We start from the raw sequence: 23,079 nt of genomic DNA, 5'->3' as shown, positions 1-23,079 counted from the left end.
GCTGATCTTTCTTTCGAATGTCTCCCCAAGTCCTTGGTCCCTTCTCTAGCACGAGTGGTTCTTTTCCCTGCCAGCCCCAGGCAAGAGAGAGACTGAGCTGCTGTTATACTAATTACCAGGCTATTACTGTTATTATTCAGCTGTGGAAAAGAGCCTTCAGAAAACCCCAAATATAATTCACCTTATTGACGTCTCTCTCCGTCTCTGTCTCTCTCCCCCTTCTCTTTCTCTGCCATCTGTCTCCGTCTCTCTCCGACCACCCCTGTTTTATTGCATCCCGTGCCTTGCCTTCGTTGTCCTTGTCAACATTGTCGTTTAGCTTTTATTGATACGATTATTTGAGTGAGAAGAAGGTAAGGGCTCCGTCCGGTTTTTCTTCCCTCGTTTCCTTTTTCTTTTTCTTTTTTCCAGTTTTTCTTTTAATGCATTCCTAGCCCAGAGCAGGAGCTCACAAATATGTATTGATCATTGCACAGGCGTTAATACCTTAATTATTAACAGTCCTCCCTTATGGTTTTCCCATTCCTGTGACTCGTCCTTGCCGCCTGCTTGGCTCCTCCCCCCCCACTCCTTCCCTGACCCCGCCCACCCAGGCGAAGGTTACTCCGTGACAGCACCGACTCTTACCAGCCCCAGCAACCCCTTGCTTCTTTCCCCCTTGTCCTTTTTTATTAAAAAAATTTTTTTGTTTTAATGTTTCTTTATTTTTGAAGGAGGGAGACACAGTGGGGGAGTGGGGTGGGGGCAGAGAGAGAGGGAGGCCCAGAATCCGAAGCAGGCTCCAGGCTCTGAGCTGTCAGCACAGAGCCCGATGTGGGGCTCGAACTCACCAGTCGTGAGATCATGACCCGAGCCGAAGTCGGACCCTTAACCGCCTGAGCCCCCCAGGCGCCCCGAAATAGGACCCATTTTTCATGGTTTCTCCTACATATGGCCAAATGGCTTCTCCAAAGGGCCTACCAATTTACACATTTACCAGCAATGCCTGCGTCTGCCCAGTTGAAGGGACACTAACCAGTATCGAGTATCGTGTTTTAAACTATTTTTGTTAATTTAATAGACAAAAATAGCACCGCCTTATTATCTTAGAATCCTGATTTGTTCGATGGGAGCTGACATTAGTCATTCCACAGATATCTATTAAACATCTTCTCCGTGCTAGGCCCGTGTGCTGGGCCCCGGGGGACTGGTGAGTAAAGCAGATACGTGTTCTGGTGCCCGGAGGCGTGGAGTTTACCACCAGGTGGGAGGGGTCTCTCGAGGTCCAAAGAGGAAAGAGAATTCACCTCCCTCCCTATGGTTCAAACGCAGAGGCTTTCAAGGAGGGACGTGCTTGACGAAGTGTGGACAGAGGTGAGGGAGCCCGCAAGGCAGGGGGGCACTCAGGAGCTGGCAATAACAGAGAGCCTTTACCACCCTTGAGCTGTAGCATTGGCATGGGGAGGGCTAGAGCCAAGGAAGGCTGGAGCTATGGGGGAGGGGCTGCCTGGCAGGAGCCGTCCTGGCGGAGGGACCCAGCCACTCACCAGAGACGGGGCAGCAAAGCAGAGGGGAACTGGGGAAAAACTGTCCTGTCTTCCTTCTCCCGGCTCTGAGTTCTTGCAGGTGCCTCCCATTGGCCGAGAGCAGCAGGAATCCAGGGGGCCTGGGAGCTGGGTGATGCTCAGAGGAGGGAAGGGCAGACGATGGGTCTGGCAGGGGTGGGGTGGGCACGTGGAGAACCACTTTCTCAGGAGGAGATGCTCAGAAAATAAATAGACCGTCAACAAATACTTGCGAGGAGCGCTCCCAAGGAAAGCAGCAGGAGGCAGCGACGGGGAAGAGAGAGGTGGCGGGGAAGAGAGAGGTGGCGTGGGGCGGGGCGGGGGGGAGGGGGGATCTGCCTCGGCTGGGGATGTCAGGGAGGGACAGCAAGGGCAGCACGTTGAGTGGCCCTGAGAACGGGTCAGAGACCATTCTAGGTGGCATTCTAGGTTTGGCCATGGCGACTACCTCGATCCTCACAAAACGCCCCTGATGGGCACTGTGATTGCTCCCATTTCACAGATGAGGTTTTCTAAGCTTGTAGGAGTTCCTTGTGGAAAGCGGTGGCGGGGGTGGGGGGGAGCTCAGATGGTCCCCGATGCGCATTTTGTCATCCGAAATCTGACCCACTGGTTTTCAGTTGTATAGGTAGAGCTATCTCATTCATTTATTAATTCATCTGATGTTTCTTTTGTTTTTTTAAGGCAGTGTTACCTTTTTAAAAAATTTTTTTAGAGAGACAGAGAGAGTGTGAATGGGGGAGAGGAGCAGAGAGAGAGAGAGAGACAGAATCTTAAGCAGGCTCTACGCTCAGTGTGGAACCCAATGGGGGGCTGGATCCCACAATCCTGGGATCATGACCTGAACCAAAATCAAGAGCCGCATGATCAACTGACTGAACCACCCAGGCGCCCCTAGCTCACGTTTCTTGAGGGCTTAACAAGGCTAAATAAAACCGGTTTTTGTACTCGAGGGGTCTTATGCGAAGAAACACGTAAAGGTAGCTTGTTCAGACCATTTGTACGTAGCAGCCAAGAATTTTATTTGGTTGTATGTAAAATAAAATACTGCGGTGACCCGAGGACCTTTTTTTTTTTTTTCTCATGATCCGTCCCAAAATGGCTGCTGTAGCTCCAGACATCACATCTGCATTTCAGGCAAGAAGAAGGTGGAAGGACAAAGGCCAGTTAAGACCGGTGCCCTTCTGTTTCACTGGCCAGCATCGTTCACGTGGCCGTACCTCCCCACAGAGGAGCCCAGGAAATGTAGTTCCGAGAGCTGGAGAAGAAGGCGTGAGTGGATAACGGGTGGGCCGCCTCCAATCCTTCTTCAGCTTCCTTATGTTTGTCTTTGCGTTCAGACGATCCCCGGCCTTATAGAGGGTAGATGAAGGAATGATAACGTTAGATTAAATAGATCTTCACATGAGGCAGAGGCTTTGCCTTTCTCCATAGTCTCCCTGATGGCGTTTTATTGGCTTCAATAGCTGCGGCAGCTTAGTTCGGGGTTTTTCTGGCAAAATTCCCGGAGAGCAGGGTTTATCTAAACTACCTAATGTGCGGCGTTTGCAAATAATTATTAATAGATGTTTGCATTTTCATTCTTTGTGAGTGCTGCTGTGGGGTGATTCTGTAATTCAAGAGGGACGTGGCAGTGTGGATTGCTACCCTTCCCACGCTACCCCTCCCGCAGCCTCCTCCATCAGGCTGCTCAGTGTCAAAATCCCCGAGGCGTCCTTGACTCCTGTCCTTCACTGCCACCCCACGTCCGATCCGTAAGCAGCGCCTGTCTGCTCTGCCTTTAAAATATAGGCAGGAATAACCCTGCACGGCACCCACCTGCTCATGGGCCCCATCATGGACCAATGCTGTCGCCTCTTCTGCAGACGCCCAGCTTTGCCTTCCTTCTCTCTCCGCTCCAGCGGCCTGAGTCGGTTCACGTCTCTCCTCCTCCCAGCACCCTTTGTGGTCCCCAGTTTACGAAGAATGAAAGCCCGAGTCCTCACTGCAGTCCGTAAGGCTCTGCACGTTCTACCCTTACCGACTTGTCTGTACACACGGAGCATGTTCCTGCCGCAGGACCTTTGCACGTGCTGCCCCAACCCCCCCTAGCCTGGGATGCTCTTCCTGCAGATGTCTGATGGCTCCCTCCTTCACTTCCTTCAAGTTTCTGCTTGCATATTACCTTACCACGGAAGCTTCCCTGGCCATCCTGTCAGTAAGTCACCCCACTTCGGTCCCCATTCCCGATGTAGGTTTCCTCACCGCATCTGCCGTATTACGAAATTATTTGTTGATTGGCCATTGTCCCCTGTTAGAATGTCCCTTCAATGAGGGCAGGGATGTGAGGCCATGTGGCTCTGCGCTGTGCCCCAGGTGCCTAGAACAGCTCCTGGCACACAGTAGGTGCTCAACAAACGTCTCTCTATACAAATTGTAGATGTGTATTTGTTTTTGAGAGAGAGAGAGAGCATGTGAGCAGGGGAAGGGCGGGAAGAGAGGGAGACAGAGGATCTGAAGTGGACTCCACGATGACAGCAGAGAGCCTGGTGCGGGGCTCGAACCCACGAACCGTGAGATCGTGACCTGAGTTGAGGTCGGACGCTTAACTGACTGAGCCACCCAGGCGCCCCGGGAAGGGATCATTGTGAAGTTGTCGGTTCATTAGCGAAAATGTTTATGTTAGGATGACATCGGCTTCCCTAAGCTCTTAACCGTGTGGTTATCGGGATAATGAACCATATGATGAATACTCAGATGATGAGGAACTATTGTATATAAAACATCTTTCTGCTATAATTACCTCTGTCTATCAAATAAAAGCCCGGGGGTGGGGAGGCCAGACAGAAATACCACGGAATACCCCCAATGTTTGTACTGGGGCAGTCAGGCAGGGGACAGTGGCTTAAATTTGTTTTTGATGGGGCACCTGGGTGGCTCAGTCAGTTAAGCACGGGACTCTTGATTTTGGCTCAGGTCACAATCTCACGGTCGTGAGATCAAGCCCCACACCAGCCTCTGTATTGAGCCTGAAGCCTGCTTAAGATTCTCTTTCTTCCTCTGCCCCTCTCCCCTGCTCATGCTCTCTCTCTCTGTCTCTCTCTCTCTCAAAAACAATTTTTTGTCTCTCTGACATGCTGTGTAGACTATCTCATTTAATCCTTGCGACCACCAAAGAAGTGAACACTGTAATCTCCCCATTTCGTAAATGGACACCCTGAAGCCAGAGAGGTTGGGCAACTTGCCCAAAGCCACACGGCTCAGCCACACATCATGCTGCCTTGTAACCCATCTGCGAGCCCAACTGAAATCTCTTTCTCGGGGCGACCTGGGTTTTTCCTGGAAATGGGAACTCCTAACACCGCGAGACACGTTCTTGAGCGAGCATCTCAGGTGGGAGAGTGAAGGGATTCCTGTGATGAAAGCATTTCCTCCACAAAAGACCCAGATGATGCCCGGGGAAGGAATAAAAGAGACGCGGAAAAGAGGCTTAACCTTCTGTCAAGTCAACCCCTGTGGTGTCTCTGTGGGACCCCACGCGTTTGCACAGCCTGAACAGAAATGCACTCGTGTTTCTCTCCGCAGGTACGTCTTAGATGGAACTTTTAGTCCCTTCGGAGGAGTGGCGTTGGAATCTCTTTTCCGTTACCTTTATTTGTCTGTGACTCTGACGAGTCCTTCCCTGCGTTTGACCTCCTTATTTGGGGAGCGTGGGAGGCTTCCTTTGGACGCGAGATAGAATTCCACCCGACGCGCAGTAAAGACCATCAAGGGAACCGGTGCTTGGGTCTTCGCTCCCCTGTGCCCGGTGCATCCCGCACGGGGCGTCATTCACCCCTTCCGTGACGCCCCGGGGCACGTCCTGCTTTCATCTCGGTTGTGCTGAAAAGGCAATTGAGGTTCAGGGAGGATCAAGGATGGCTCATCCTAAAATAGGGAGGAATGGTATTGTCGTTCTTTGGTGCTGCTTCTGGGCGGGGAAACCATCTCTGTGACGTTGAAGGTCTGGTTCTAGGTCACGGAGCTCGGTCGTGTGCAGAGCTGGGGTGACTACCCAGACGGACGATGTCCAATAGAAATACAACAGCAGGGGCGCCTGGGTGGCTCTTAGGCCACTGACTCTTGATTGGGTGGAATAGAGACATTAATAATGAGATATTTTGCATTTTGATTCTTGTACTAAGTCTTTAAAATCTGCTGCGGATTCTTATACTTCTGTCTTGGTTTGGATCAGTCATATTTCAGGTGCTCAGTGGCCACCTGAGGCTTGTGGCTGTATTTTGGGAAGAGTGAGTCGGAATCTTCTATAAGTAGTTCTGGGATTTTTCTGTTACACGATGAAGTTAGGGCAGCACATATGTTGGGGGTTCCTGATTTATATTCAGCTTTTATCCTGCAGTCCCCTTCAATATTTTTTTTTTTGTGGAAGGAAGAAAGGAAGAAAAAGAGAGAAAGGAGAAGGGGAATAGGGAAGAGGAGAGGAAGGAAGGCAAGAGAGGAAGGACGGTGCAAAGAAGGAAAGAAAGAAGGAAGGGAGGGAGGAGGGGGTGGGGAAAGAAGGGAGAGAGGGAGGGAGAGGATGGAGGGAAGGAAAGGAGGGAGGAGGGGAGGAAAGGAGGGAGGAGGGGGCGGGGGAAAGAAGGGAGAGAGGGAGGGAGGATGGAAGGAAGGAAAGGAGGGAGGAGGGGAGGAAAGGAGGGAGGAGGGGCAGGGGAAAGAAAAGAAGGGAGAGAGGGAGGGAGGAAGGCAGGGAGGAAGGGAAGGAGGGGGAAGGAAAGAAGGAAGGATGGAACTTCCTCTGGCCCCCAGATCTTGAAAGAGGTAACAGACTCTGTCCAACTCCATTGTCTTAGTTTGGGTTCCCCCCAGACGCAGATCTGCAAGCCAAGAGGCAGTTGCTTTGGGGGCAGATCCCAGGACAGGCTGGCAGAGGAGGCAGAGGAGGCAGAGGAGGGAAAAGTGATGGATGTGCCATCAATCAAGACGCCATGAGCGACTGTCCTCTGTTACCAGCGGGGACCTCTAGTGGGCAGCAGAGAGCACCTGCCTCCCCGCGACCACACCCCAGGACCCAGAGAGCTGGGGTCCTTACCCACCAACTTCCCTCGCAGCGGTTGAAGGATGCTCTCCTGGCATCCCAGCCTGCCGTGTGGACACTGTGGTGGCCAGAAAAAGCCCCCCCCCCCCCGACCACACCGGTGACGCCCCTGCCTCCTCCTAACTCCAAAGCGTTTCTTCCCCATCGCAAGCCCTCCTTAACTCGAAGCGTGTTAACGTTGTGACAGTCGGGGCGCCGCATGGGACGTGAGATTGTTTCTCTGTTGTCATCTCAGTGACGGAAAAGGCAGAACAGCTCTGGAAGGCCATCGCAGACGAATGCGGATATTTACATGTGACCCCGCAGGCACCTGTGTGCTCCCGCATTTGTGTCGTCGCCGTGCTTAACTCTGGCCGCCCCCTCTGTTGTTGTGGTGTGTGTGTTTCCTGTTCTCTTTTTCAGTCGTTGGGCAAGACGGAAGAAAATAAAAGGGCAAGGGTACCCCAGGCAAATTGATGCCGCTGTGAGTCCAAGCAGGTGTCAGCGCCCGATTTCTCCCTTCTCGGTCCCCAGCCCCTTCCCTTCTCCCTATGGTGACATTGTTTGCATTTGGTCTTTGGCTTATTCCTTTGCTTCTTCTTAAAAAGTCTGCACAAGTGTCTTTAAACGTTCACGTCTTCCGTCTCTCTCTCTTAAAGATCGTTCTCATTCTGTAGTTCCCCACAACGTCCCCCTTTCGCTTTCTGGGGCAGTGGGTTTCTTTTTGTTTTCTTTAATTTTTTAATGTTTATTTTTGAGAGAGACAGAGGGCGAGCAGGGGAGGGGCAGGGAGAGAGGGAGACACAGAATCGGAAGCAGGCTCCAGGCTCTGGGCCATCAGCCCAGAGCCCGACGCGGGGCTCGAACCCACGGACCGCGAGATTGTGACCTGAGCCGAAGTCAGACGCTCAACCGACGGAGCCCCCCAGGCGCCCCTGGATTCCTGTTTTGACCTCTCTTGGCTGCTGGGGCTGGAGCGGTGAACGGGACAGGCAGGACCTGGGGGGCCCCAGAACTCAAAACATTTTAAGGGACACGCTGTGAATTTACGGGAGAACAAGCCTCTCAGGCGAGTTCCAGAAGACAAACGCATTAGCCGTGGGCTTTGAGTGTTTTGACCGCGCCTCCCAGGGCTGGCCGATCACTAGACGTAGTAAAGGACTCACCAGCGAACACGCGTTTCAACTGCAAACCCACCAACCCGAGCCCACGCCCCGCACCTCCTCTGTGGGGCTCTCGCACTCAGGGCCACCTACCCTGATCACCCCAGCGCCAGGTACCAGACAATCAGGGGACAGCCTGGTGTCCCAGAGCCCTGGAGTCATGGGGACCAGCCAGTCCTGAGCCTGCTTATTCCACTCTGCCCCTTCCCTGGGGAAACCACACTACAGGGTCTTGCCCACATTCTTCCCTTGTTCTTGCCCCCCACCTCCGTGCCCCCCAGCAACCCTCTGCTTCCCTCCGTGGCCCCACGCGACATGGCATGTCCCTCCTCTTGGCATCTGGGAGGAGAACGAGCTATTTGATGGCCGTCATTTCCTCCTCTGGTGGCCTCACCATAGCTGAATCGTAATAAAACCTGTATTTTATTTTTTGAAAACATGTATTCTTTTTTTTTTAAGTTTATTTATTTGGAGAGAGAGGGCGGGTGCGCACACACACGTGCGAGTGCAAACGGGGGAGAGAGAGAGAGAGAGAGAGAGAGAGAGAGAATACAAGGAGGCTCCACACGGTCGGCACAGAGCCTGACTTGAGATCATGACCTGGGCCAAAATCGAGAGTTGGATGCTTGACCGGCTGAGCCACCCAGGCGTCCCTAAAGCCTCTACCTGAAAACAGGAAGGGTCTGACACTGGATGACAGCTTTTGGTCAGCCTGGTCACCTCCCTCCTCTCATCCTGTGTCCCTGTCTTCGCTCTGGCAGGAGGAGCCTCCTCTCTGCTCTCCCCCATGCCAGTCGCCAGGCTCACGGTCCGTGCTGTTGACGTTCCCTTGGCCCGGCCACCGTCCCCGATGTCTGCGCCTCTGTTCCTTCCTCTCCGAGGATCCCTGCCTGAACGCCACCCTCTCGGAGAGCTCTTTGTGAAATAACTCCCCTCCTCTTCTGTCTGACCCCCTACCCACTCCAGTTTTCTTATAAAAATGATCTCTACCTGACATGTGATAGATCTACCCCAGTTCACGCGTTGTTTTCTGGTTTCTCTGCCCTAAAAACATAAATTTCATATTTGTTCTATTCATGGCTCTGCGTATCCCTGATTGCCCGGGGGTAGGGCCTGATATTTAATAGATGCTCAGTAAACATTTGTTGTAGGGGCGCCTGGGTGGCTCAGTCGGCTGAGTGACCGGCTGTTGAGTTCGGCTCAGGTCGCGATCCCACGGTTCATGAGTTCGAGCCCCACATCGGGCTCTGTGCTGACCGTGTGGAGCCTGCTTAGGATTCTCTCTCTGTCTTCTCTCTCCGCTCCTACCCTGCTTGCTCTCTCTCTCTCAAATACAAAAAAAAAAAAAAAACTTAAAAAAAAAACAAACAAACCATTTTGTGTATGAACGAAGAAACGGGCAAATGAAATTGACCAGGTTAAATAGCACGTTTGACTCTGTTATCTGTACCTTTGTGCCAGAACTTGTGTTGTTTTTCCAGCTGAGGTTGGGACTGAGCTCAGTGCTCAGCCCAGAAGAACCACCACGGGGTTTCCCGAAGCAGATGTAACTCATTTGATTGAATCCCCCTTTGCTAACGTCTCAGGATCCACGTGAATATGTAAGTTAGCATTTAATCAAGCTCCCGACTTAACAGAGAGGTGAGATGCTGAATATAATTTGCAGTTGCCTGAGAATATAGTAAGCTGGAACACCCTTGTTCCCATAATTAAGTGCGAGGTTCCTGCCGCCAGGCGAGTCAAGAACGCCTCAAGTAGCTTAGGTGCAAAGGACACTGTTCCTTCCGGAAAAGTTCAAACGTAGCACAGAATAGACGCCAGAATAAGAGCCACCGTATTCCTACCGTCTGTCTTCAGTTGTTATTAACTCGTGACTCATCTTGTGATACTGAACCTAAACTTGTAACATAACCTTACTTTGCCCATCAAAGCAGACCTTTGATTTGCTTTAACGGAACCCCGGGTTACGTTAAAGCAAACCTCAGGCATCGCGTGATCTCATCTGTAACTATTTTAATAGGCACTTCTGAAAAGCGAAGGGCTCTGCGGTCGCTGTGGAACGCGTGGATGGCCATTCCTTGGAATATCAAACATCAAATTACCATATGCCCCGGCGTCCCGCCTTGGGATGAGGAATATGCCCCAAAGAGGGACGCAAAGAGATTTGTATACCCACGTTCGTAGGATTGTTCGCAATAACCAAGAGGCGGACGCAGCCCAGGCGTCCGTTGACAGATAAATGGAGAAAAGCAGTTCAGCCACACGCGATTCTTCAGCGTTAAAACGGAAGGAAGTTCTGACGCCTGCTCTAACGTGGGTTAGAACCTTGAGGGCATACCGCCGAGGGAAATCAGCCAGTCGCAGAAGGACAGATGCGGTGTGATTCCACTTCATATGAGGTCCTTGGAGGAATCCAATCCCTAGAGACAGAAGTTAGAGTGACAGGTCCAGGGGCTGGAGGAGGGGGCCAGGAATTCATTTTCAGTGGAAAGGATGGAATTCTGGAGATGGACCGTAGCACGACAGTGTGAATGTATCCAGGGCCTCTGACCTGGGCACCTAAAAATGGCTAGGATGGGGGCGCCTGGGTGGCTCAGTCGGACTTCGCCCAGGTCATGATCTCGCGGTCCGTGAGTTCGAGCCCCGCGTCGGGCTCTGGGCTGACAGCTCAGAGCCTGGAGCCTGCTTCCGATTCTGTGACTCCCTCTCTCTCCGCCCTTCCTCCACTCATGCTCTGTCTCTCTCTCTCTCTCTCTCTCAAAAAATGAATAAACATTAAAAAATTGGTTAAGATGGTAGGGGTGCCTGAGTGGCTCAGCCGGTTAAGCGTCTGACTTGATTTCAGCTCAGGTCATGATTTTCATATTTTGCGAGTTCAAGCCCCCTCATCGGGACCTGCTTGGGGTTCTGTCTCTCCTTCTCTCCGTCCCTCCCCTGCTTGTGCTCTCTCTCTCTCTTTCTCTCAAATAAATAAATCAACTTAAAAGATTCAGATGGTAAGTTTTGTGCGACGCATACTTTACCATAAAAAAGGACCGGCTCCTTTAAAAAAAACCCTGGCGGTATTCGAATGTGCGGCGGCGGGACCAGGGTGGTACTTCTCAGTCCTCGTCTGGCTTTATGTCTGGCAGCGTTTGACCCTGGACTTCCGGTCCGTGGGGCTTCTGGATCACACGCCACCGTTTCCTTCTTCCTCCTTTTAACGTTTATTTATTTTTGGGACAGAGAGAGACAGAGCATGAACGGGGGAGGGGCAGAGAGAGAGGGAGACACAGAATCAGAAGCAGGCTCCAGGCTCTGAGCCATCAGCCCAGAGCCCGACGCGGGGCTCGAACTCCCGGACCGCGAGATCGTGACCTGAGCTGAAGTCGGGCGCTTAACTGACTGAGCCACCCAGGCGCCCCTCCTTCTTCCTCCTTGATGGTACCTTCTCAGTCCCCACTAGAGGCTTCGGTTTCTCTGCTCTGCCTTTATTTTTAAGATATTTTTTAATGTTTTTATTTCTTTTTGAGAGAGAGAGAGAGAGAGAGAGAGAGAGAGAGAGAGCATGAGTGGGGGAAGGGCAGAGAGAGAGGGAGACACAGAATCTGAAGCAGGCTCCAGGCTCTGAGCCATCAGCACAGAGCCCGACGCGGGGCTCGAACTCCTGAACCATGAGATTGTGACCTGAGCCGAAGTCGGATGCTTCACCGACTGAGCCACCCAGGCGCCCCTGCCTTTATTTTTTTTTTTAAGTTTATTTATTTTGAGAGAGAGAGCGGGGGAGGGGCAGAGAGACAGAGACAGAGAGACAGAGAGTGGGAATCCCAAGCAGGCTCCATGCTGTCAGCACGGGGCCCGATGCAGGGCTTGAACTCACGAACCGTGGGATCCCGACCTGAGCCAAAGTCCAAGAGGCAGACATTTCACCCACTGAGTCGCCCAGGTGCCCCTCTGCTCTGCCTCTCAGTGTCCACCCTTCTCACGAATCCCTCCTAAAGCCTCAACCCTCTCTGGGTCCATTGTCCGGGAACATTCCATCCGCCTTCCAAGGTGTCCATACTGATAGTCCCTGTGCTAATTTCCTGTAGCTGCTGTATTTACTACAAACTAGGTCGTTTAAAGCCACAGAAAATTAATTCTGTCACTCTTCTGGGGGTCAGAAGTCCCAAATCAGATGTCAGTGAGATCACACACAGGCTCGAGGGAGAATCTGTCCCTTGCCTCTCTCTTAGCCTCTGGTGTTTCTGGCAATCCTCAGTATCCCTCAGCTCAGGGAAGCATCTCTCCAATCTCTGCCTCTGTCTCCATATGCCATCCCCTCTGTGTCTGTGTCTTCTCTTTATCTCTTGTAGGGACACTTGTCATTGCATTTAGGGCCCACCTGCAGAGTCCAGGATAAGCTCGTCTCGCAAAATCCTTAACTTGATGGCGTCTGTGGAGACACTTTTTCTAAATTAGATCACATTTTTAGGTTTTGGAAATCAGGATGTGGCCCGGTCTTTAGGGGCCACCATTCGACCCATGACAACTCCCAAATACGTGTCCCTGTTGGGATTTCTCTCCCGAGTCCAGAGCCGTGCAGCCAGCGGGCAAATCTGAATCCCAGGAGTATCCCAGTCTAATCGCGAGCAAATCGCAGGCAAACCCAAAGCGAGGGGCACGCTACAAAATACCTGGCCAGATGTTCCTACAGATGATCAAGATTGTGAGAAACAAGGAAAGAAACCGTCACAGAGAAGACTAGGGAGGCCAGGTGACTCGATGGCAGGTGGCAAACAGGAAAGGTTATTAGCGGCAAGACTAGTGAGATCTGAGCATAGGGAGCGGAGGGTTTAGTTAGTAGCACTGTCCTGATGTGGGTTTCTTAGTATTTTTTTAAAATTTATTTTGAGAGCGAGAGAGAGACAGAGTGCAAGCGGGGCAAGGGCAGAGAGAGAGGGAGCCACAGAACCGGAAGCAGCCTTCCAGCTCCGAGCTGTCGGCACAGAGCCCGACGCGGGGCTCGAACCCGCGAACCGTGAGATCGTGACCTGAGCCGAAGTCAGATGCTTAACCGACTGAACCACCCGGGCGCCCCTGGTTTCTTAGTCTTAGCACATGTACCTGGGCTACGTAAGATGTTAATATGAGGGGGAAGCTGGGTGAAGGGCATATGGGAACTCTCTCGTACTATTTTTTCCAGCCTTCGGTAAATCTGAAAGTCTTCCCAAGTAAAACGTTTGTTGAAAAAAACTAAAAAGAAGCCAGTACTGAATCAGTCTGGGTCAATGATACTCGCAGACTCCGATTCCAGGTGTGGAAAGTTGACTTGAGGTGATTTTTAAAAAGCAGACTTTATTTTTTGGAGCCCACGTTTTAGATTCACAGCCAAGCAGAAGGTACAACGATTTCCCTTACGCCCGCTGCCCCGCTCATGCATAGCCTCCCCCATCACCAACAGCCCCACCAGAAGGTACATTTCCTCCAATTGATGAACACGCACCGACGCGTCCTTAACACCCAAAGTCCGTAGTTTGGTTACTTCCGGGTGTTGGCAGTTATGAAGAAAGCTGCTTCTAGACATCCGTGTGTAGGTCTTTGTGTGGATGTAAGTTTTCACCTCCTGTGGGTAAATACCAACGAGTGCCAGTTGCTGGATCGTGTGGGAAGAGGAAGTTTAGTTTTGTAAGAGGCCGCCAAACTGTCTTCCAAAGTAGCCGTACCATTTTGCGTTCCCGCCAGCAGCGAATGAGCGTTCCGGTTCCTCCACATTCTCGCCAGCATTTGACTTTGTCAGTGTTCTGGATCTGGGCCATTCTGAGAGGTGTGCAGAGGTATTTCCTTGTTTTAATTTGCATTTCCCTGAGGACGTATAATGTGGGGACTCTTTCCATATGCTTGTTTGCCATCTGCGTATCTTTGTCAAGGTGTCTGTTGAGGTCTTTGGCTCATTTAAAAATCAAGTTTGAGTTCTTGTTATTGAGTCTGCAGCTTGTCTTTTATTCTCTCGACAGTGTCTTTTGCAGAGCAGAGCGTTTTAATTTTAATGAAGTTCAGCTTTTCCATTCATCCCAAGGTCGCTTCGATTTTCTCCTATGTCATCTTTTAGGGGTTTTGCAGTATTACGTTTTCTTTTTTTTTTTTTTTTTAAATTTTTTTTCAACGTTTATTTATTTTTGGGACAGAGAGAGACAGAGCATGAACGGGGGAGGGGCACAGAGAGAGGGAGACACAGAATTAGAAACAGGCTCCAGGCTCTGAGCCATCAGCCCAGAGCCTGACGCGGGGCTCGAACTCACGGACCGCGAGATCGTGACCTGGCTGAAGTCGGACGCTTAACCGACTGCGCCACCCAGGCGCCCCTCGTTTTCTATTTAGTCTGTGATCCATTTTAATTTATGTGACGAGTGTGAGATCTGTGCTTAGATTTCCTTCATTTTTATGTGGGGACGTCTAGTTGTTCCCACATCATTTGTCGAAAAGTCAATTTTCCCCATTGTATTTCCTTTGCTCCTTTGTCAAAGGTCAGTTGACTGTATTTATGTTGGTCTATTCTGAGCTCTCTCTCTTGTTCCATTGACCTATGTGTCTGTTCTTTTACCAATATTATACTGTGTTGATTACTGTGGCTTTATAGTAAGTCTTGAAGTCGAGTAGCATCGGTCCTCCAACTTTGTTCTTCTCCCTCAGTGTTGTTTGTGTTGGCTATTCTGGGTCTTTTGCGTCTCTGTATACACTTAAACATTTTTGTACATGTTTATTTATTTTTGAGACCGAGGGAGACAGAGCCTGAGTCGGGGAGGGGCAGAGAGAGAGGGAGACACGGAATCTGAAACAGGCTCCGGGCTCTGAGCTGTCAGCACAGAGTTCAACTCAGGGTTCGAACCCGCGAACCGTGAGATCATGACCTGAGCCGAAGTCGGACGCTTAGCCGACTGAGCCACCCAGGCGCCCCTGTATAAACTTTAGAATCAGTTTGTCAATATCCACAAAATAACTTGCTGCTTGCATAGAATCTGCAGACCAAGTTGGGAGGAACTGGCATTTTAATTATATTGAGTCTCGCCATCCATGAACATGGACTATCTTTCCACATTGTGGTGGTTTTGACAAAAGTCCATTTACCTTTTCTTTTTTTTTTTTTTTTAATTTTTTTTTTCAACGTTTATTTATTTTGGGGACAGAGAGAGACAGAGCATGAACGGGGGAGGGGCAGAGAGAGAGGGAGACACAGAATCGGAAACAGGCTCCAGGCTCTGAGCCATCAGCCCAGAGCCTGACGCGGGGCTCGAACTCACGGACCGCGAGATCGTGACCTGGCTGAAGTCGGACGCTTAACCGACTATGCCACCCAGGCGCCCCCATTTACCTTTTCTTGACTGCTTGTTGTGTGGTAGTCATTGGGCTACGTGCTTAGCTGCTTGATCTGAATTAATCCTTATCGGAACCTGTGGGGTAAGATTTGTGTCTCCGTTTTACACACAAGGAAACTGTAGTTCAGAGAGGCTAAGCGCTTTTCCAAAAACACACAGCTAGGAAGGAGTGCCATAGCTAGGACTTGAACCCCACTCTGCATCCAGAGATAGGCTCCCGCCTCATTTGTTTTTGGAAACTTGTAGGGCATGTACTTCTTTAAAGTTATGTCTGGAGTGACAGCCACATTCCGTCTCTGGATTCACTCTTACTGCCTACATCGTGACCCACAAATGTCTGGATCATACGATCTGGTTTTTGTCATTTATACCCTCCGTCTCCCAGAGATCTTGGTCCTCATTCCCTGACGGGTCTCCAGACCAGAAGGCAGAGACCAAATATCTTTTGGCTGATCCATTTTCGCAACTCAACATGACTGGATTAGCTGGTAATTGTTTTAGAAGCCAAATGAATGCGATCCACAGTTATTTATTTGGAGCACCTATTTCAGAGATGCTAGCCCTGTTCACTGGAATAACATTCTCAAAGCCAGTATGGTAATGCTGCTGCTGATTGATAAATGAAACTTCCAGCTGGCAGATGTGTTAAAGATTAGAACCAATGGCTGAGACTGATTTCCGGAGGCCTGCTGCTAAGCCGCTTCTATGATGCTAATGAGATTCTGTGTCGTTCTACCTGGTCAACATTAGTAATTTGGATGAATGGGGAGCAAGGAACTGCCAACTGCAGTCATTCGAGAAGCCTGTGAAGATTTCTTGCCCACCCCTCCCCGTTGGCTAGGTGATAGTAAGATTCTAATATTAGAGATTCATTCCTTCGGCTAGCTGCATTTTGTTGTTGTTGTAGTTCTCTGTAAAGTGAATCCGTAGGGTAATGCCCGTGGGGGCCTGTCACACTTTTGGGTGCCTGAGTTTTGAGTTCATTCTAGAAAAGGGTGATGGAGCAATTGAGGGGGTTGGAGGACTTGGGATGATGCTGAGGAAGGAGAGGTATACTCAAACATGTCGAACTTCGTAGTCAGGTGAGTTTGGGGGATGTCATTTGGTGGGGGGAAAGGGTAGACTCTCCTGGCACTTTGGTGGGGAGCATTTGGAAATGTGTGTGGATATCTGTGCTTGTCACAAGATTGGGGGTGCAGATGACACTTAGCAGGCATGGGCCGGGCGTACTAAACAGCCCACAAGGTACCCGACAGCCCCGAGCAACAATCTTTCCACCACAATCGCCACAAATGCCCCGCTGATAGTTCTAGAGAATGCCAAGACAGGGATGGCAAATTTGTCCCTTCCAGGGCAGTGACTGCCAAAGCTGGCCGTACCCCCAAGGACTTGCTGAATGAAAATCAGGCTAGAGGGGAGGGCCCAGGAGTCTGAATTTTTACAACACCCTGCAGGTGGCTCTGATATGCAGCCAGCCTGCCTGCTCTCGAGGCGTGGGTTAGAGCGCTCCGGAGGACCGTTCTTCGTCTTCTAGTAAAACAAAACAAAAGAATGGTGTCTGTCGCAAGGACTTCACAGTCAAAGTACACAGTGAGAATTACAGGCCACTATGACAAGTGGTGCCACAAGGGATCTACATTCAGAAGGATTACAGACGTTTGCTTTTCAAGTGTAGCGCACGTAGAAAACTGCGTAACTCATAGATGGGTGATTCTAGCGTGCGCGTGTGTGTATATATGTATCCTATATCCATGCATCTACTGATGGACCCTTAGGTGGCTTCCATACCTCGGCCATTGTAAATAACGCTGCAGTGAACATAAGAGGGACATGTATCTTCTTGTTCGGCCATGTGCAAATTGTATATGTAGGAATCGTACATTATGTTCTACTGCGTGTTTGGGTCTTTTGGCTCCGCATCGTGATCGTGAGACGGACCCGTGCGTTTGTACGCAGCTGGGGAACCACCATTCCCGCTGCTTCCCCGGGACCGCACGTGCGAATGTTCCACGGCGCATTTAGTCCACTTTACTGTCGAAGGACATCGGGGACGTCCCCAGTGCTTAGCTAGTAGGAATGTGCTGCTGTTCACATTCTAGGGCGTGTCTTTCAGCGGACGTACGAGCTCGTCCCTCCTGGGCACGTACCCACGGGTGCCGATGCCGGACCGCAGGATATTCAGACGCCAAGTGTTGGTAGAAATGGCCAGCGTTCCCGAGGGGTTGTACCAGATTACACTCCGGCCAACAGAGCCCAAGTCCCATGTGGTTTCAGATCCATGGCGGGGACCCGGTGAAGTTTTAAAACCTCTCTCAGCCTCAGTGTTTTCATCTGTAAACTGGGGCTTCTGTGAACACTCCGTAGAATCTTTACCCTGGTGTGGACTTTATCAGCGGGAGGCCACTCTTTCCTGAAAAACTCTGGGGTCTTTAGAAACCTGGGTAGGTGACGCTCTTGCGACGAAACGCAACGGTCTTCTCAGGCAAGGCCACAAAAACAAGTAATATAAAAGTTCACTTTTCACGATGCAGTCTTCTTACACGACTGGCTGTTTGCATCCATGTACGTGGGGTTACTTCTCGTTGGCTCCCATTGGCCTTTGAGATATGAAACGACATCAGATACAAAAATCATTAATATTTGTCGAGAATCCTATATATACCATCTCCTTGCATCTCTGGTTGCTTGTTTTAATCATTTTGCCCATACCTCGACAAGCTAGAAAATCTTATTTATTTATTTATTTATAGAGAGAGTGTGGGAGTGGGGGGGGGGGGGGGGGAGGGGAGAGGGATAGAGAGAGAGAAAGGGAAAATCTTAAAAAATTTTTTTTAATGTTTATTTATTTTCGAGAGAGAGAGCACAAGTGAGGTGGGTAGGGGGAGGGTGGTGCAGAGAGAGAGAGAGGGAGGAGACCCAGAATCCGAAGCAGGTTCCAGGCTCTGAGCTGTCAGCACAGAGCCCGATACGGGGCTTGAACTCGTGAACTGTGAGATCATGACCTGAGCCGAAGTCAGATGCTCAACCAACTAAGCCACCCAGGCGCCCCATGAGAGAGGGAAAGTCTTAAGCAGACTCCACGCTTAGCATGATGCCCCCCGCGGGGCTCAACCCCACGACTCTGGGATCATGACCGGAGACGAAATCAAGAGTCAGACACTCAACCAACTGCGCCACCCAGGCACCCCGAGTTAGAAAACTTGAAGGTGCTATATAAGCAACCTGTAAAAAGCTGACTCATAGGCACAGAATGGGGAATTTATATAAAGATGTATCTTTTCTAGAATGTTCCAAAGAACTCAATTACTGATGGGGGCGGGGCACCAACTCAGATTCACCTAGCTAAGGTTTGGAAAATAATTTCCAAGAGGCCGCCTTCGTCCTCTTCCCCAACCCCTATCCGCATCCCTGCCTTCCAAATCTATACACTGCTTTCTGAAAATTCAGTGGTTTCTGGGTACATCTACTTTGAAAGACAGTTTGGTGACATCTTACAGACCTGAGGACAGGCATACCCTGGGACCCGGAAATTCCATTCCTAGGGCTATTCCTACAGAAATGCATGCCTATAGGGACAAAGAGTATTTGAGGCAGGAATGTTGAAAGCCCCAACTGGAGACAATCCAAATGTCCATCGAGGGGACAATGGGTAAACAAATTGTGGCATACTCTTTCAATGGAATACTATGCAGCAGTGAGAGTGAACCAGTCAGCTACACGTAACAACAGATGAATCTTTTTTTTTTTTTTTACATTTATTTATTTTTGAGAGACAGAGTGAGACAGAGCACAAGTGGGGTAGGGGCAGAGAGAGAGAGGGAGACAGAATCCAAAGCGGACTCCGGGCTCTGTGCTGACAGCACAGAGCCTGACGCGGGGCTCGAACCCACGAACTGTGAGATCATGACCTGAGCCGAAGTCAGTCATTTAACCAACTGAGCCACCCAGGCACCCCAACAGATGAATCTTAAAGACATGATACTGGACCAAAGAAGCCAGACATCACGGGATACATACTGTGTGTCCAAAAAGATGCAAAGTGGAGCTGTATTGTTTAGGAATGCACAATAAGGTAGTAAAAATATAAACAAAAGCAAGATTATTATTATTTTTTTTTTTTTAAATTTTTTTTTTTCAACGTTTATTTATTTTTGGGACAGAGAGAGACAGAGCATGAACGGGGGAGGGGCAGAGAGAGAGGGAGACACAGAATCGGAAACAGGCTCCAGGCTCTGAGCCGTCAGCCCAGGGCCAGACGCGGGGCTCGAACTCACGGACCGCGAGATCGTGACCTGGCTGAAGTCGGACGCTTAACCGACTGCGCCACCCAGGCGCCCCAAAAAGCAAGATTATTAATACTATAAAGTCACCATAGTAATTATTGCTGTGTGTGTGTGTGTGTGTGTGTGTGTGTGTTTCTGGGAAAGGGGCAATGTTCCATTTATAGCCCTGGACCTGGGTGTTAGTTTCAAGAGTATTAGTTTCAGAGCAACATCTTCACCTGTACATTTATGCTTTAGACATTTTTTCTGTGTACTGATTCAATTTCGCAGTATACAAAGGGGAATGGGAAGTAAATTGCAGTGGTTCTGGAAAGAAGCGAACACCACGCCCCAGGTACCACCGGGAAACCCTGTCCAGCCAACTAGGACCTGGTTTAATGATCTGCCGCTGGCAGTTAAGGTTTGCCACCTCTGGAATCTTTTCAAAGATGAGCCGGACCTTTTATGCCAGCTTGCAGGGCCTCTGTGATTTGAAACTTTGACAGAAGTACCCCCAGACCGTTCTCCTCAAAATTGTGTCCTCTGCTAAACAGACCAAATTTGTTTAGGGACTGATTGCACCCCTAGACTCGAATCCCCTTCTCTCTTTATCATGAAGTTTCTTCCTCCCAAGCTCCTCTTTGCAAGATGCCGAGAGCGTCCGGTTGTCTGCAACCGAAATGGAACCCGTTGGAAAACAAGGTTTCCTCCCAGGGGAGGAGGAATCTGTCGTCCCAACTTCCCCCCCCCCCCCCCCAGCCTCCCGACCATCCGGCTCTCCCCTCTTCTCCCCCACAAACTCCGCTGAGCCGGGTCCCCTCGCGCCTCCGCGATTGGTCGCGGGCCATCATGTGTCGGCATTCTGGGTGGGTCTTTCTCCCGTTCAACTCATCAATCGCTCCTCTTTGGAGCTTCGCTGGCTAGTGGTTTAGACCTTTGAGCCCATTTTCCCTCTTCCTTCCTCTTCCCCCACCTCTCCCCACCAGTCTTATTTTAGCAAAACCTAGAAGAGAAGGAGGAGGAGGAGGCATTGGGGGGTGGGGGGGGGGGGACGCCAGGCACTGCAGCATCCGGGAGCAGCTATTGAGTGGCTAAGCGAACGGCGCATACCTCTCTCTCCCTCTCTCTCTTTTTCCCCTGTTGGGAATTTTCAGGATTTCATTGCTGCAATTTAACCCCGAGATGAGGCACGGTTAAGCGAAAGGCTGCGTGCGCGCGCGCGCACGCACACACACACACACACACACACACACACACACACACTCCTTCGTGAGCAGAAGAGGCAGCCGCTCGTGATTCAGGAAGAAAAAAAAAAATCACCTGCACCCTGAGGCTTCAAGACTCCTTAAGAGCCCCTCCGGAACGTTTCCCTCCCCCTCCCCTTCTTTCCTTTCCCGTTAATATTCATTTTCCTTTAATTTCATTATCATTATCATTATTATTATCATTATTTTTGGCCACAGATCTTTGAGCATTTTTAAGGTCTAGGAACTCAAGCAAAACAGAAAGGGGGATTTTTTAAAAATTTTGGGGGCTGCCCTCCCCCCCCCCCCCCCGCAAAGACCTCGTTTTTATTTTTATTTTTTCAATAAATTTTTTTTTTTTCTAATGGGCCGAGCGCACTCCTTTTGCAAGATGCCAGCCTGACCCGGACCTCGGAGGAATTTGAAGCTTCCACTGCGTCCCGGGGGGGGCGTCCTTTGCAAACCGTTCGCGTCTTAAAGGGGGTGTGCGTTGTTTTTTTTTTTTTTTTTTTTAAACTGTCTTTTTTTTTTTTTTTTTTTTTTTTCCGGAGTGGGTGGACTGGGGATTGCCTGGATTCCTTCCTCGGTTATTTTTTGCCTCGCTTCCCTCTCCCCTCCCCCCTCCCCGGCCCCCGCGCCCCGCCCCCGCACCCTCCTCCCGCCCCTCCTTCTCCGGGGTCAGCCAGGAAGATGTCCCGAGCCGCTATCCCCGGCTGGGGCCGGGCAGCCGCCTTGTGAGCCCCCGACCCGAGGCGCCGAGCCGCCGCCGCCCGATGGGCTGGGCCGTGGAGCGTCTCCGCAGTCGCAGCTCCAGCCGCCGTCTTCACAGCCCCGGCAGCATCGGCATCGGCATCGGCGGCGGCGGCGGCGGCGGCGTCTTCCGCATCGTTCGCCGCAGCGTAACCCGGAGCCCTTTGCTCTTTGCAGAATGGCCCGCTTCGGAGACGAGATGCCGGCCCGCTACGGGGAGGAGGCTCCGGGGCAGCCGCCGGGGTGGTCGTGGGCGCCGGAGGCGGGCGAGGAGCCGGGGGCAGCCGGCAGGGCGGGCAGCCCGGGGCGCAAAGGATGTACAAGCAGTCAATGGCGCAGAGAGCGCGGACCATGGCCCTCTACAACCCCATCCCCGTCCGACAGAACTGCCTCACGGTCAACCGGTCTCTATTCCTCTTCAGCGAGGACAACGTGGTGAGAAAATACGCCAAAAAGATCACCGAATGGCCATATCCTTTGCCCGAACCCGGCAGCGAACCCCGGCAGCTGTGCCTCCCCCCTCCTCCCTCCGCTTCCCCTCTTCCAGGCTGGGAGAGAGACCCGGGGGTTGATGGGAGGTGGGGGGGTCTTCCAGGGGCTGGGAGAGGGGGCACCGGGGAGGAGTGTGGAGAATCTCTCCACCCCGAGCTGGGTTGAGCTACCGTGGAGGCTTGGGGTGGGGGGAGCCGGGGGAGCCGGGGCAGCGGGGGGGAGCGGATTCCTCCTAAGGACCGATTCCGGAATGAGGGCTGGGCCCTGGGGTCGGCACAGGGGCCTGGGTGGGGGGCTGCAGGGCCAGGTCCGGATGGGTCAGAGTCTTCCCAAATGAGCATGGACCCGGCCGGGGCCTGGGCTCTCTCTCTGGCCAGGGCAGGAGAACCGTGGGGGGCTCCGGCCGGGTTTCCTTAGGTGCCCCTGGCTGGAATCCGCCGGAGCCTCCAGGAGCCCCAACCCAGCTCCCTGGCTTCTCCACCCCTGCCTTCCCTGAGGAGGAGGGCAGGGCGCTCTCTGAGGGCAGGGCGTTAGGGGTGCCCAGGGCCAAGAGCTAGTGGACGAACATGTGGCCTTCACACTGAGGGGCCAGCGCTGGTCCTAGGTAATATCCCCGGCCCGGATCCGGGGAAGGCAGTGGTGGGTTGGGGGACACTTCTGCTGCCTGTGTCTGCCAACCACTGCTCAGGGTCCCCATCATCGTTTGGGGTGTACAGAGCATCCCATTTGCCCCATCTAGGGCCCCGAACGGAAAGACCCAGATGGACCGTTTCAATAAGAAAGAGAGGGCAAAGCGGAAATGGAGCGGCAGGTCCTTCCTAGGGTAGAGTGTCAGGCCGTGGGTTGGATTCCGCTTCTCCCACCCTAGGGAGCCGGGAGGGGACACCGGGAGAATCAGCCTCCATGTGGACACCTCCAGCAGGTAAACGCCTTTTTTTTGTTGTTGTTAAATCGAAGGTCCAGAGGAAGTAGGTGAAGACCACATTTTTCTCTATGGAGATGCTATCAAAATGCAGATCCCCCTTGTGTTTCTTTAAATCTGTGCCTGCTTGAAATAAACCTTGAGGAGGGCTTAACATCTGTTAAGATGTAGGCAGGCAAGGATGGGTAATTAGTTGGGCTTTCTAGCAGTTATTTAAGCGTGACCCAGATTCCAAGTGGGGGGACGCACCCTGCCCCCCAGGCTGACTGGCCACTGTGCCATATGCCCAAATGTGCTGTTCGTCGGGTTGGT

The sequence above is a fragment of the Leopardus geoffroyi genome, chromosome A2 (genome assembly GCF_018350155.1).
Source record: "Leopardus geoffroyi isolate Oge1 chromosome A2, O.geoffroyi_Oge1_pat1.0, whole genome shotgun sequence".
Classification (NCBI taxonomy): Eukaryota; Metazoa; Chordata; class Mammalia; order Carnivora; family Felidae; genus Leopardus; species Leopardus geoffroyi.
Note: the sequence above shows the minus strand (reverse complement) of the source record.